The sequence below is a fragment of the Pavona decussata genome, unplaced genomic scaffold (assembly GCF_977016875.1).
Source record: "Pavona decussata unplaced genomic scaffold, jaPavDecu1.1 SCAFFOLD_26, whole genome shotgun sequence".
Classification (NCBI taxonomy): Eukaryota; Metazoa; Cnidaria; class Anthozoa; order Scleractinia; family Agariciidae; genus Pavona; species Pavona decussata.
The window spans coordinates 3,335,412-3,350,871 of NW_028145449.1; the positions used below are offsets into that span (position 1 = coordinate 3,335,412).

The 15,460-nt window shown below is 37.4% G+C and overlaps 1 pseudogene; it reads right to left on the minus strand.

The window, feature by feature from the left end:
- Window positions 1-869: 869 nt before the first annotated feature.
- LOC146485571 (melanocyte-stimulating hormone receptor-like) lies at window positions 870-1,852 on the minus strand (annotated as a pseudogene).
- Between the last annotated feature and the right edge of the window lie 13,608 nt (window positions 1,853-15,460).

Consider the following 15,460-nt stretch of genomic DNA (forward strand, 5'->3'; position numbering starts at 1 on the left):
AGCTTCAATGCTCAATTTTGAGTTTCTCCACAAATTTGAATTTTTTGCAATTATTCTTCGTTTTTTAAGGAGATCCTCATACACAGTTTATTCTTGAGCCCGGTTTTCAACCATAATTGAGCATTGGTTGTCTATCACAGAACCTTATAAAAATGTGCACTTGGTATTTTATCTTTCAACGACTTTTTTTTAGAATTTAGCCCCGTTCCGTTCATATGTGTGTGCGTGTGTTTCTGCACGTGTGCGCGGTCAAAGTTAATTATCATAAGTCCATATTGTAATTCTCATATAAGATAGCTATTTTTTAAAAGTGAGAAAGCCTGACTTTATAAGCCTCGTGGTTTCTTTCAGGTTTTCTCGCCATTTATTTTCTTTTTGTCAATTTTCATCATTTTTTTTCCATCTGTAATTGTTGTATAAGGCAAAATAAATATTGTATTATATTGTATTCAACGTTGAAATTCAACACTTTTTGAGTTAGCACCTCTTCTTGTATTTTCGAATTCAAGTTAAGCTTTGGTAATTCCTTTTAATTTCAAATTTTCCTGTCGACAACAAGTCTCCAAACACAGCAGTTTTCTGTGTATGTCGTCGACGTTAAGGCTTTATCACTTTGTCTACGAATTGACAGTTTTAATTCAGGTTCCTTCTTCCCCCAAACATGTCACCTCGCTGTGCAGTACATTTACTGCAAAATTCAGTATTTCCATTTCAGTCATCCGGTTGGATAATCTACATATCACTAAAATTAATTTTGCTACCAGAAATTTCTGGTTGAAAGTTTTTGTTTCAATCCAGACTCCTTATTCCTCAAAACAAGGCACCTTGGTTTGTAAAAATTCGAATTAACAAGACATCTTTATTCCATCTTAATTCTCGTTGATGCGGAATATTTTTTTCACTGTGCTTTTCATAATTTGACGAATTTCTCGATATCGCCAGCAGTAAACAACAGGATTTAACGACGAATTGAGAAGAACGAAAAGTAATGTAACGTGAAAAGCAAACCAAACAGAAATTCGAGAACTATCCGTTATAAACAATATTGTAGAGCATGAATTCGGAAGATAACATGCGAAAAAAACCACGTAGAAATGCACCGCGCTGAAAGTGGCTTTTTTCTCACGGAATAGTTCCATTGCTTGCGCATTTTGCTGCTGAAGTTGACTGTGGATTTGATTCTAATGATATCTTAGAACTCTGTAAATATGAATGTACGCTACTGTTGTAAAGATAATTCCAACGAATCCACAAATAACAATTACAATGGCGCTTTTACTAGTAACAGCAACGGAAAGGGAAGCGGTGACTCCACTTGAGATCCATATTGATACCAAGGCTATTATGACGCGCTTTGAAGTGACAAGTTCCTGGTATCGTAAGTGAAGTGTTATGGCGAGGAGTCTATCGACAGCAATAGCGGTTACATTCAGAAATGATGCGCCAGCGACAAGAAACAAAGAAAAATAACAAACAATTGAAATTGTTGGACAGAGTAAGGCAAAGTTATGACCTCCATTAGCCGCTATCCTCAACACAATTGCGTACATTAATTGAGCGAACAATCCCACTGCAAGATCAGAGACAGCAAGACTCAGGAACAACTTCTTTATATTTGCGGGCATCGATGAGGCTTTCCACAGGGCACGAATAGCAAGAATATTTCCAAACGTTGCCACGGGAGAAAAAATAAAGTGCAATACACACAATGAGAGCAGGGTAGTCCTGTGAAACTGAACAAGTTCTCCAAGTCCCTCCAAATAGTAACTGCAGAACTCTTCGGCCATGGTGAACTTTATGATTCAGATCCGGCGATATATGATATCTGTTTGTAGCTCTAATGTAAGTTAGAATTACCAATCGACAGCTGTAATATAACTGCCTGAAATAAGGAATTATCACAACTAATACTGCGTTTCGAATAAAATGACCTTAATTGAGCACGCCGTTTTTACTCGTTTAATCTCTGACTTTTATATTCTTATGCAAGGTTATGTTATGGTTATTAAGAAAAAATGAAAAAAAAAAAAAAATTAGTGCGTCTTTCTTTAAAATTTATAGAAACTTTCTTGAAGTTTTTTAAACTGTAAATCTGAAAAGATTACTCCAAAAAGGAGTATGCCATTTATAAACAACGGCTTCTTGCTTCTCCAAATGTTTATTGGTCGTCGGCAAGTCTCTTAAAACAAAGAGAATAACTAATATGGAGAGGCAGACAATGATAGAAGGGTTTTCAATCGAGATATGTCACACATACGATTAAAAACCGTCGTTTTCTTGTTGTCAATTGGATAATATTGTCGTTTTGTTAATCGTCCTTTGCATACGTGTGGACTTCTTTTCATATAACGTTTCTTTCATAATTGACTCCTGTATCATGTCATCATACCGCTTCCGTCAGTAAATGCGTCAGTCAGTTGCATGATGGACTCTGTTTATCGTCGAGCATCTGCTCCTTTTATAACTCATGGGGCTTCTAAAAAGTGGAATCACTCACGTTCAGCTTGTCAGTCTAGACCTAAGGCTCGTATCTGAGAACTGGAAGTCCATCATTTGTTTGGTAAATAAAAAGCAAGTCTCTCTTATTTCGAGATGGAAGGAGTTTAAAAACTGAACATCATTGAAAGGCTTTGTGAAGAATCAATATGAATGTTGTTGTCAAGCATCTGCTCCTTTTGTCACTTATGGGGCTTCTAATAAGTGGAATGACTCACGTTGAGCTTGTCAGTCTAGATCTTAGGCACGTCAGAAATCTGAGAACTGGAAATCCATCATTTGTTTGGTAAACAAAGAGCAAGTCTCCCTTATTTCGAGATAAGAGGAGCTAAAAAAATGAACATCAATGAAAGGCTTTGTGAAGAACCAATATTAATGTTGTTGTCAAAAGGTATTAGTTCTTTTACTCAGTCAATTATACAAGTTAGCATACTTCGAAGAGAAATCTTTAATTTGGTGGCAACAGAACAGATATGACGGTTACTAACATTGAAAAATATTTTGAAGCGGTTAATCCACATATACAAGTCAGTCCGCATATGTTCTATGCATGTGCGGCACGGAAAAAGATATTACGTAAGAGAAACAGTGTTATTTTCATAACAGTTAAATGGCGGCCACCTGAATTGCAATATATTGTGGGGCGTCCAGGAAAATCCTGTAAACAGCCAAGGAGGCTTTGTATGTGATTCTGTGAATTTCTTGCGGAAAACAGTCTAAAACTATTTTTTTTTCTTGCTGGAAAGCCATTAAACCGCTCGCGTCAGTGAAAGCGTCAGTCTATTGCATGATGGACCCTGCTTATCGTTGCCGTCTTAGCCGTTTTTTCTCTCCATTATATTCTGATTACGGGTTCCCTGCTTAAAGTGGAGTACTAACTTTCATCGCTTAAACTACCTGTCCCTTTGTTAGATGTAACGAGGTTGATTTTTGCAAAAACTAAGAGTTCTGTTGCAGCACTTTGGAGTTCCACGAGTATTATCAGAGGGCGCAAGCCCAAATTATGTTGCTAGTGTGTAAGGCCCTTTCATGGTTTCTAACGCCATGTTTGTTGAGATCACGAAATCCTATTCTATTAAAGATAAAGATTTCATTAAAGCAATCATTTTTCAACGAATTAAATTGAGGCTATTCCAAAGGTTCGTAAAGATACTTTTAGGGTAAAAAAAAAACTATTTTTAGCCAAATTAAAGTTGAATTCTGGCTCAATTAAACAATTTAAAAACAGAAAAAAGGAAATCTTCAAAGCTGCGCGAGTGAATAAGTAATAACTTTTTAAATGAAAGTTAATTAACCATATCCTAAAAAGCGTGAACTCTCCACTAACCTTTTCGTGGAGGAGAGGTTCATTCAGAAAATTCTATTCCTCATTCGAATTTTTTCTTTTCATTGGCTAGTGTGTCATACATTGCTTGTCGAAAATTGTCGTTGACATAAGAAGGATTTTGTCATCCTGAAAAGTCCTAGAAAAAACCAAAGTCCATAAACAAATTTTGAAATGAGAAAAAGAAAGTACTCGCAGACAGTGACAAGAGCTCCTGGTTCGATCGATAATTAACTTCATAAATCGGAGAATAGTTGAAAGCTAGAGGAACAACGCGGTGCTTAACTATCGTTCAGTTTTTCCCATTGCTGGCTATCATACGCGTACACAGAAGTAAAACAGGGAAAACTTTAGCGCTATACCTTTATTGCAAATTTCAATGTATGGTTTTGTTACAAGTCTCTGCAGGAAGTTCCTAGGTTGTTGTCCATTTGTCAGTGGCGTGAACTCGTTGACAATTGCTGTAATAAGGTAAGAAAACTATTCAAATCGGAATTTGGAAACTAAAAACTCAAGGTTTTTGTTAGAATTATACCCTGTATTTTCAAATTAAGTAATAGGGTATCTCGATTTACAAAATGTTCCTCACACATTATATATAAATAGACCAAAGTTTGTCACGCTTTTGGGAAATTCAAACTGGCTTTTTTATGCATATCGTCCCAGATCGTGACAGTTATCAAGAAATATTCCATTGTCAAACTTTACAAGGGATTTCTTCAGTAACCAATGGGAATCCAGTTTGTTGGGATCCCTGGCATTAACGTGAGGGCTGGTAAGTCAGTAAAAGCGCACACGTCAGTTTTGCGTTTCATGGCTCGCGCTCGGCTACCAAAGCAAAAACTCTTGAAAGTAGCGTTATTTTGAGATTTTAAAGTTTATTGCCCTGACAGTGATATATAGTTTTCTAGTGTTTCTATAGAAACAGCGCGAATACACATTTCATTTTGGGAAAACCACCTGCGGAGGTTTGGAATATTCTTTATACTCAGTATTCAACACTCAGTTGAATAGTAAGCGAGCATTGATCCCATGAGCACCGGGAAGAAAATATTAAGTGATTTCTTTCAGAAAGAACATAGTATATTTAAAACGTTTTTAGCGGCTTCTTTCAAATACACCGGAAGAACTCGAAAAATTGGCCAATTTTTTCAAGTTGTAATTCATTTTCATCCTGGCCATCTGCAACCAAAGATATTAATTAATACTAGTTTCTGCACACTGGTGGGGTGACTGTTGACAGGGCTCGACCATTATTTTGACGTTTCCATGGATTCAAATACATTTTCGACCATTCAAAGTGACACTAAAAGTAGCTAACATTTGAATCTATCGGCAAGTGGTGAAACTACTGCACATAATACAAGGAGATCCCTCATACCTTTTGAGAGAACGGTGAACTGCCTTACGCAACAAGAAGAAGTCGTGAAATATTAATTAAGAAAAAAAAAATACATAACCCAAAAAGAAGGAAGTGTCAAATACAAATTCAGTTTTCAATGTGTTTCAACTTCCTAATTTGCATTTTAGAGAGAAACTAAATAATTGTACCAACGACCAGGATAAACTAACATCAAAAACGTGTTAAATTTTACATTTTGACATCTTTACCACCAATGTACAGTTTGGCAGTCTCAGATCAGAATTTCTGCGCAGCAATGCTCATTTTTAGGTTACCCACTGATTTTAAGTTTTCGTATTTTACGCAGTGCTTTAAAAATATGCTTGTACACTAGTTTTAACTTTAATAAGTATCCTATAGTTTTCGTCCACATTTGAGCACCCGTTCCTGATCAGAGGACACTAGAAAAAGCACACTTGTTCCTCTTCCTTTCAGCCATTTCCCTACACTCCACAAACTCCATGCAGTCAGTTAGCAGCGCTTTTTAATTTTCAGTCTCTTGGGTAGCTTTGGTTCTGCCTTCAAACTCAGTTCAACTTTTCCTGACTGTAAGCCTCCAAATACCGGCAACAGTTCAGAGTATCGCTGACGTTGCCTTTGGCTTCATCGGCTTGACTTTGCAGTTCCCTTATTTGCTATCCGTGAATTCACACTTTTCAAATGGAATTGAAGTTCTCGTTAAAAGTTTTTGTTTTAAATCCAGACTCCGCATTTCTCAAAACAGGTCACCTTGGTTTACAGTCATTTTGGTGCAAAATTCAGCCCTTTTAGTTTAGTCTTCAGGTCGGATAACCTAGATATCACTAAATCAGTTTTGGTACCGAGGTCTTCCGTGACCATGTCTCAGTGGCCAGATGTTTTAGCCGAAGAACACGACTCTTTAAATCTCTCTCTCCACTGGACAAGACTCCGCCGAACTCATCGGAGATATAGTATTTCTTGGTCCTCCCTTTTTGCTGTGCAAGATGATCAACGTTCAAATTCGACGCCAGGTCAACAGAGCTTCGCGTCATTTAAGTATCTCAGCTTAATAACTCGAATGCACATTCGAATTAACGAAGCATCCTTATTCAATCTTAAGTCTCGGTGATGCGGAATAATTTCTTTACGGTGCTTTTCATAATTTGGCGAATTTCTCGATGTCGCCAGCAATAAACTACAGGATTTAACGATGAATTGAGAAGAACGATAGAAGTTGTAGCATGAATAGCCAACCAAAAAGAAATTTGTGAGCTATCCGTTATCAACAATATTGAAGAGCATAAATTTGGAAGATAACATGCGACAAAAACTACGTAGAAAAGTACGGCATTGAAGGCGGCCTTTTTCTCTCGGAATAGTTTCATTGCTTGCGCATTTTGACTGTGGATTTGATTCTGATGATGTCTTACAGCTCTGTAAATATGAATGTACGCTATTGTGGTCAAGACAAGTCCAGCAAATTCATTAATAAAAATCACCATGGCGCCTCGACTATTAAAAGCTACGAAAAGGGAAGCAACGACTCCACTTGTTAGCCATATTGATACCAAGGCTATTATGACGCGCCTTGAAGTGACAAGTTCCTGGTATCGAAGATGAAGAGTAATAGCGATGAGTCTATCGACTGCAATGGCGGTTACATTCAGAAATGATGCGCAAGCGAGAAGAGACAAAGAGAAATAACAAACAGTTGATATTGCTGGACAGAGTAATTCAAAGTCATGGCCACCATTTGCTGCCATCCTTAGCACCACTGCGTACATTAATTGGGCGAACAATCCCACGGCAAGATCAGAGACAGCAAGACTCAGGAAGAACTTCTTCATATTAGCGGGAATCGATGAGGCTTTCAACAGGGCGTGAATAGCAAGAATATTTCCAACCGTTGCCACGGGACAAAAAATAAAGTGTAATACACACAATGAGAGCAGGGAAGTCCTGTGAAATTGAACAAGTTGTCCAAGTCCATTTAAATGGTAGCTGCAGAACTCTTCGGCCATGGTGAAGTTAATGATTCAGATCCGGCAATTTTTGATATCTGTTTGTAGCTCAAATGTGAGTTATGCTTACCAATCGACAGCTGTAAGATAACTGCATTAAATAAGGTATTAACACAACTACATACTGCGTTTCGAGTAAAGTGACCTTAGGCGAACACGCAGTTCTTATTGGTTTAATCTCTGGCTTCTATATCTTTATGCAAATACCTCAAAAATTCTGAGTGTTATTAAGAAAAAAAATTGTAAAAAAAAATTAGTGCGTCTTTCTTTAAAATTTACAAAAACGTTCTTGACGTTTTTTAAACTGTAAATCTTAAAAGATTACTCCAAACAGGAGTATGTCGTTTATAAAAAAAAAAAAAAAACGGCTCCTTGCTTTTTGTCGGCAAGTCTCTTAAAACAAAGAGAATAATTATTGTGGAAGAGTAGACAATGAATGAAGAGTTTTCAATCGAAATATGTCACACATACAATTTAAAACCGTCGCTTTCTTTTTGTTAATTGGAGAATATTGTCGTTTTGTTAATCGTTGGGTTGTTATCATCTGTTGCATGCGTACATGTGGGCTTCTTTTCATAAAATGTTTCTTTCATAATTGACTATTGTGTTGTCATTGCACCGCTCGCGTCAGTGAATGCTTCAGTCAATTGCATGATGTACCCTGTTTATCGCCGAACATCTGCTCCTTTTGTCACTCATGCGATCATGATGCTTCTAAAACGTGGAATCATTCACGTTCAGCTAGTGACTCCATACAGTAGAAGTTTTTCTTGGCCACAGGCGTGTATCTGAGAACTTAAAATCCATCATTTGTTCGGTAAATAAAGGGGAAGTCTCACTTATCTTGAGATGGAAGAAGCTTAAAAACTGAACATCAATGAAAAGCTACGTGAAGAATCAATATTAATGCTGCTTAACCAATAGGTCTTAGTTGTTTTACTCAGTCATGTATATAAGTAAGTATCTTTCGAAAAGTAATCCTTAATTTGGTGGCATCAGAAATGATGTGACAGTTATTAACTTTTAAAAATATTCTGAAGCTGTTAACCAGATATGCAAATCAGGCGGCATATATTCGGCGCATGTGCAGCACGGACACCGATAATATATAGGAAAACAGTATTATTTTCATAACAATTCAATGGCAGCCATGCTGAAATGCAATGCATTGTGGGGCGTCGAAGGTAAAGCCGTTAAACAGATGAGTCTTTGTATGGGATTCTTGGAATTTCTTGGCGAAAACAGTCCAAAACTATAAATTTTTCTTGGTGAAAACCCTGTTATATTGTGATTAAGATTTCCCTGCTAAAATTGTATTCAGAGTTTTCTTGCAGTGCTTTGGAGTTGTTTGAGTCTTAGCACAAGGCACCCACCCAAACTGTGTAGCTAATATTTAAAAAGATATCGGGATAAACTACACATCAAAATATTTTAAGACAGCAAGAAAAAGAAGGAAGGAAGGAAGGAAGGAAGGAAGGAAGGAAGGAAGGAAGGAAGGAAGGAAGGAGGGAAGGAGAAATTAGATAAATAAATAAATAAATAAATAAATAAATACATAAATAAATAAATAAATAAACAGACATTTGTGGGTCATTTTACAGGAACAAAAACTAAATACGGATCAGTTGATTTCACGTTTATCGTTAATATTATTATTTATGCCACGTTTTTATCTCCTCCTTCAACAATGTAAGACATAAACGAATTTGTTTTGTGTAACTTATTTTCATGCATACAATTATTACTTATATTTTTTCTTGTTCTGTATTTCGGCGTACATTTCTTTTTACTTTTCCTTCGTGATATGAAATAGCACTGTTGTGCCGCAACCAACATTTAGTTCACGGGTTAAGAAATTGTTTCGCTGTTCAACAAATGTTCATTAAGTTCCTCCTTAAGACATGCTGCATAATTACTTAACTGTACATATTAGTTCGAAGTGAAAGAAAAAATAAAGGAAGCATCTTTATTCAACCTTAACTGTCGGTGATGCGTAGCATTTTTTTCACTGTGCTTTTCATAATTTGACAAAGTTCTTGATATCGCCGGCAGTAAGCTACAGGATTAATCAACGAATTGAGAAGAACGAAGAAGAATGTGACGTGATCGACCAACCAAAAGGAACTTTGAGCGTGGTCTGTTATCCACAATATTTCAGAGCAAAACTTCGGAAGATGCCATGCGACAAAAATTACATAGAAATGCACAGTATTAAAAGCGGACTTTTTCTCCCGTAATAGTTCCCTCGCTTGCGCATTTTGCTGCTGAGGTTGACTGTGGATTTGATTCTGATGATGTCTTATAGCTCTCTAAATGCGAATGTACGCTACTGTTGTCAAGAGAATTCCAACAAATTCAACGATCACAACTACCATGCCGTTGTGTATATTAAGCGAAACGAAAAGAGAAGCAGCGACACCACTTGTGATCCATATTGATACCAAGGCTATTATGACGCACTTTGAAGTAAAAAGTTCCCGGTATCGTAGATAAAGAGTAATAGCGAAGAGTTTATCGACAGCAATGGCGGTCACATTAAGAAATGATGCGCAGCCGAGAAGAAATAAAGAGAAATGACAAACAGTTAAAATTGTTGGACAGAGTAAGCCAAAGTTATGTCCTCCATCGGCCGCCATCCTTAAAACACATGCGTACATTAACTGGGCGAACAATCCCACGGCAAGATCAGAAAAAGCAAGACTCAGGAACAACTTTTTTATTTTGGCGGGCATCGATGAGGCTTTCCACAGGGTGCGAATAGCCAGAATATTTCCAAACGTTGCTAAGGGAGACAAAATAAAGTATAGTACACAAAATGACAGCAGAGAAGTCCTGTGAAACTGGACAACTTGACTAAGACCCTTCAAACGGTAACTGCAGAAATCTACGGCCATGGTGAACGTAATGATTCAGATCTGGCGATATGTTTCACAATGAAAATGTGCCGCTACTTGTTTGTAATTCACTCCAGTGTCACAATCGACAACTGTCAGTTAAATTCATGGAAAAAGGAATTAACGCAACTGGATACTGTGTTTTGTATAATATCACCTTAGATAAGCGCGCGTTTTATTGGCTTAAACCCGTCTTTTCTTAATGTCTCTATGCAAACACAGTAAATTACTGACAGTTATGAAAAATAAATAAAATAATAAAAGAACATTATCGCGCGTGTTTCTATAAAATTGAAGGAATGTTTTTCGGAGTAAATATTTCCCAACTATTCGTGTTTCAACAACAGCTTCTACTTCATCCAAAAAAATGTAGTCTCTTCTCCCTTCAAACGTAGAGTCTGATATTGTGGGCGGATAGCGGCAGATAAACCAGTGATGATGAAAGGGTCGACATTGAAACAGGTCTTAAATTCGGTTAAAAACATGTCCTCTTTTTTTAAATACAGAATATTCCCACAAACTACTTCTTTCAATTTGACATTTGCCAATAATAGGATAACATGAGGGCAACTTTCTGTGAGAGTTTTGGGATTGGAATTATTTTCATAATTAACTCAGGCCATCCCAATAAAATGTTTCGTTTCCCATCGTCCTGTCTCTTGTGATGGCGAGAGTGCTAGAATCTCGGTTAATCGTAGCCACCATGTTGAATTTGCAAAATCTAACACCCATCTCCTCAGTCGCAATTTCTACTCTACCCAATTTTCCTGGTGGTTTTAAACCCGATGAGACAATCCTGCTCGTTTTTCTAACATTACTTAACCATCGAGGTATGACAATCTCCGAAAGGCGTGAACTCTCCCTGACCTGTTCGCAGAAGAGTGGTTCATCCGGAAGCTTCTATTTCTCATTTGCATTTTTTGTTTCCTTTGGCCAGAGTGTCATACATTACTTGTCGAGAATTCTCGTTGACATGGGAAGAATTTTTTTTTTTTGTCCTGAAAAGTCCTAGAAGAAACCAAAGTCCTTGAACACAAATCAGAGCGAGGCCGGGACCACAAAAGAAGGAAAAAAACAAAATTTTTTGATGACAAAAAAGAAAGTACTCACAGACAGTGACAAGAACTCCTGGTTCGATCGATAATGAACTTCACGAATCGAAGAAGAATCGAGAAAAGGAACAACGCGGTGCTTCAATTTCCTTTAGTTTTGCCCATTGCTGGCTACCATACGCATACACAGAGGCAAAACAAGGAGGACTTAGCCACTATGCCTTTCAAGCAAATTTCAATAGATAATTTTGTCACGAGTCTCTGCGGGGAGTTCATTCGCTGTTGTTCATTAGTCGTCGGCTTGACCTCGTTGATAACTGCTACAATAATGTATGAAAACTATGCAAATCAGTCTTTGGAGACTTAAAAATCAGGGTTTGTGTTTAGGGTAATCCCTGCATTTTAAAATTACTTAATAGGGTATCTCGATTTATCAAATGTTCCTCACACATTGTATATAAATAGACCATTGTTTTTCAGGCTTTTGCGAAATTCGAAATAGCTTTCTTATGCATATCGTCTTAGCTTGTCACAGGCATCGAGGATATTATTCCATTGCCAAACTTTACAAGGGATTTCCTCAGTAACCAATGGGAATCCAGTTTGTTGGGATGTCTGGCATTAACACGAGGGCTGGCAATTCAGTAAAAGCACATGTCATTTAGCGTTTCATCGCTCACGTTCGGCTACGAAAGCAAAAACTTGTGAAAGTAGCGTTATTTTGAGATTTAAAAGCTTATTGGCAGTGACAGTGATTTATAGTTTTCTAGTGTTTCTGTAGAAACAGCGCGAATACACATTTTATTTTCGGAAAACCACCTGCGAAGGTTTGGGATATTCTTTATACTGTATTCAACACTCAGTTGAATAGTAAGCGAGCATTGATCCCAGGAGCACCGGGAGGGAAATATTAAGTGATTTCTTTCAGGAAGAACATACTATATTTAAAACGTTTTGGCGACTTCTTTAAAATACACCGGAAGAGCTCGAAAAATTGGCCATTTTTTTTAAAGTAATAATTCATTTTCATAATGGCCATCTGCAACCAAAGATGTTTATTAATACTGACTTCTGCGCACTATTATTGTGACTGTTGACAAGGCTCAACCATTATTTTGACGTTTCCGTCGTTTCCATTTTGGCCATTGAAAGTGACACTAAAAATAGTTAACATTTGAATCTATAGGCAAATGGTGAAACTACTGCACACAATACAAATAGATAGAAGGCGAAACAAAAATTGATTTTCCTCATACCTTCTCTCAAAGTTTGAGAGAACAATCAACTCCCTTACGCAACATTCATTCCTCAAGCCCTTTACCAGAATTTAGTTCATTAAACAATAAGGAGAAATAGTGAAACGTAAATTTAAAAATACGCAACACAAAAAGAAGGAAGTGTCAAATACAAATTCAGTCTTAATGTGTTGCAACTTGCTAATTTGCATTTTAGAGAGAAACTAAATTATCGTAACAACGACCAGGATAAACTAACATTAAAAACGTGTTAAATTCTACATTTTGACATATTTCCACCTATGTACAGTTTGGCAGTTTCAGATCAGAATTTCTGCACAGCAATGCTCATTTTTAAGTTTCCCCAATGATTTCAAGCTTTCGTATTTTTGCAGTGCTTTAAATGTGTGCTTTTACACTAATTTTAAGTTTAGTTAGTATCCTTGAGTTTTGGTCCACATTTGAGCACCCGCTCATGATCAGAGGACCCTAGAAAAAGCACACTTGTTGTTTTTCATTTTAGCCATTTGCCTACAGGCTTCGCTCCAGCCGGTGCACAAAACCCCATGAAGTCGGTTAGCAGCGCTTTTAATTTTCAGTCTTTTACGTAGCTTAGCTTCTACCTTCAAATTCAGTTCAACTTTTCCTGTCGTCTGTAAGCCTCCAAATACCGTCAACAGTTTGCTGCGAGTGTTGTTGTCGTTGCGTTTGGCTTCATCGGTCTGACTTTGCAGTTCCCTTATTTTTCTGTCCGTGAATTTATACTTTTCACATGGAAGTAAAGTTCTTGTTGAAAGTTTTTGTCTTAATCCAGACTTCTTATTCCTCAAAACAAGTCAGCTTTGCTTGCAGTCCTTTTGCTGTAAAATTCAGTTCTTCAGTCTTAGTCAGGTCGGATAACCTAGATATCACCAAAATCAATTTCGCTACCGAGGTCTTCCATAACCATATCTCAGTGGCCAGATGTTTTAGCCGAAGAACACGACGCCACTTTAAATCTCTTCTCCGCTGGAGAACTGTTCGAAGAAATATTGTTTCTCGGTCCTTCCTTTTTGGTGTGATCAATGATCAACGTTCAAATTCGACGTCAGGTTAAGAGAGCTTCGCTCCATTCGAGTTAACAAGGCAGCTTTTTTCCATATTAATTCTTGGTGATGCCAAATATTTTTTTCACTGTGCTTTTCATAATTTGACGAATTTCTCGATATCGCCAACAGTAAACTACAGGATTTAACGACGAATTGAGAAGAACGATAAGAATGGTGACGGCAAAAGCCAACCAAAAAGAACTTTGTGAGCTATCCGTTGTCAACAATATTGTAGAGCAAAAACTCGGAAGATAACATGCGACAAAAATTACGTAGAAGTACACAGCGTTGAAAGCGGCCTTTTTCTCCCGAAATAGTTCCATTGCTGCTGAAGTTGACTGTGGATTTGATTCTGATGATGTCTAACAACTCTGTAAATATAAATGTACGCTACTGTTGTCAAGAGAATACCAACGAATTCACAAATAACAATTACAATGACACTTCGACTATTAACAGCTACGAAAAGGGAAGCAGTGACAACACTTGTGAGCCATAGTGATACCAAGGCTATTATATTAATAAACGCGCCTTGAAGTGACAAGTTCCTGGTATCGTAGATGAAGACTAATAGCGAGGAGTCTATCGACAGCAATGGCGGTTACATTCAGAAATGATGCGCAAGTGAGAAGAAACGAAGAGAACCCCAAAACAGTTAAAATTGTTGGACAGAGTGAGTCGAAGTTATGACCTCCATCCGCTGCCATCCTCAACACCACTGCGTACATTAACTGGGCGAACAATCCCACGGCAAGATCAGAGACAGCAAGACTCAGGAAGAACTTCTTTATATTAGCGGGAATCGATGAGGCTTTCCACAGGGCGCGAATAACAAGAATATTTCCAAACGTTGCTACGGGAGAAAAAATAAAGTTTAACACACACAATGAGTACACAGCATTCCCAGGAAACTTCAAAAGTTGTCCAAGTCCATTCAAATTGTAATCGCAGAACTCTTCGGCCATGGTGAGCTTAATGATTCAGATCCAGCGATATGTTTCACAATGAAAATGTACCACTATCTGTTTGTAGGTCTAATGTGAGTCAAAATTACCAATCGACAGCTGTAAGTTAACTGCATTAAATAATGAATTAACACAACTACATACTGCTTTTCGGATAATACGAGCTTGAGTGAGCACACAGTTATTATTGGTTTAATCTCTGGTTTCTATATCTTTATGCAAATACCTTAAATATTCTGACGGTTATTAAGAAAAATAGACCAAAAAACAATAGGTGCGTCTTTCTTGAAAATTTTCTTTAAGTTTAAGATGACTCCAAATAGGAGTACGTCGTTTATAAACAATGACTTCTAGTATCTCCAGATGTTTATCGGCGGTCGGTAAGTCTCTCGGAACAAAGAGGATATTGTGGACGGGCCGACAATGATAGGTGTTCAATCGAAATATGTCACACATACGATTAAAACTGTCGTTTTTTTGTTAATTGGAGAATATTGTCGTTTTATTTATCGTTGGGTTATTATCACCCTTTGTATGCGTGTGGGCTACTTTCATAAAATGTCTCTTTCATAATTGACTCCTGTGTTGTCGTTATACCGCTCGCGTCAGTGAATGCGTCAGATTGATCCTGTTTATCGTCGAGCATCTGCTCGTTTTGTCGCTCATAGGGCTTTTAAAAAGTGGAATCAGTCACGTTCGTTTTCTGAGTCTATACAGTAGATGTTTTTCTAGACCTCAGGCACGTATAGAACTTGAAATTCGTATTTTATTTGGTAGACTAGAAGCAAGTCCCCTTATTTCGAAATGGGAAGAGCATAACAGATGAACACTCGAGAAAAGCTATATAAACGATGACTGTTGCTTCGAATATACATGAAAGCTTCCATCGAGAAGAAATCCTCAAATGGTCGCAGCATTCAGAGTTGACAATGACGGTTATTAATTTCTTAAAGTACTCTGAAGCTGACTATCGATCGACATATGCAAATGAAATAAGGCGACGTATATGACATGTCTACAAA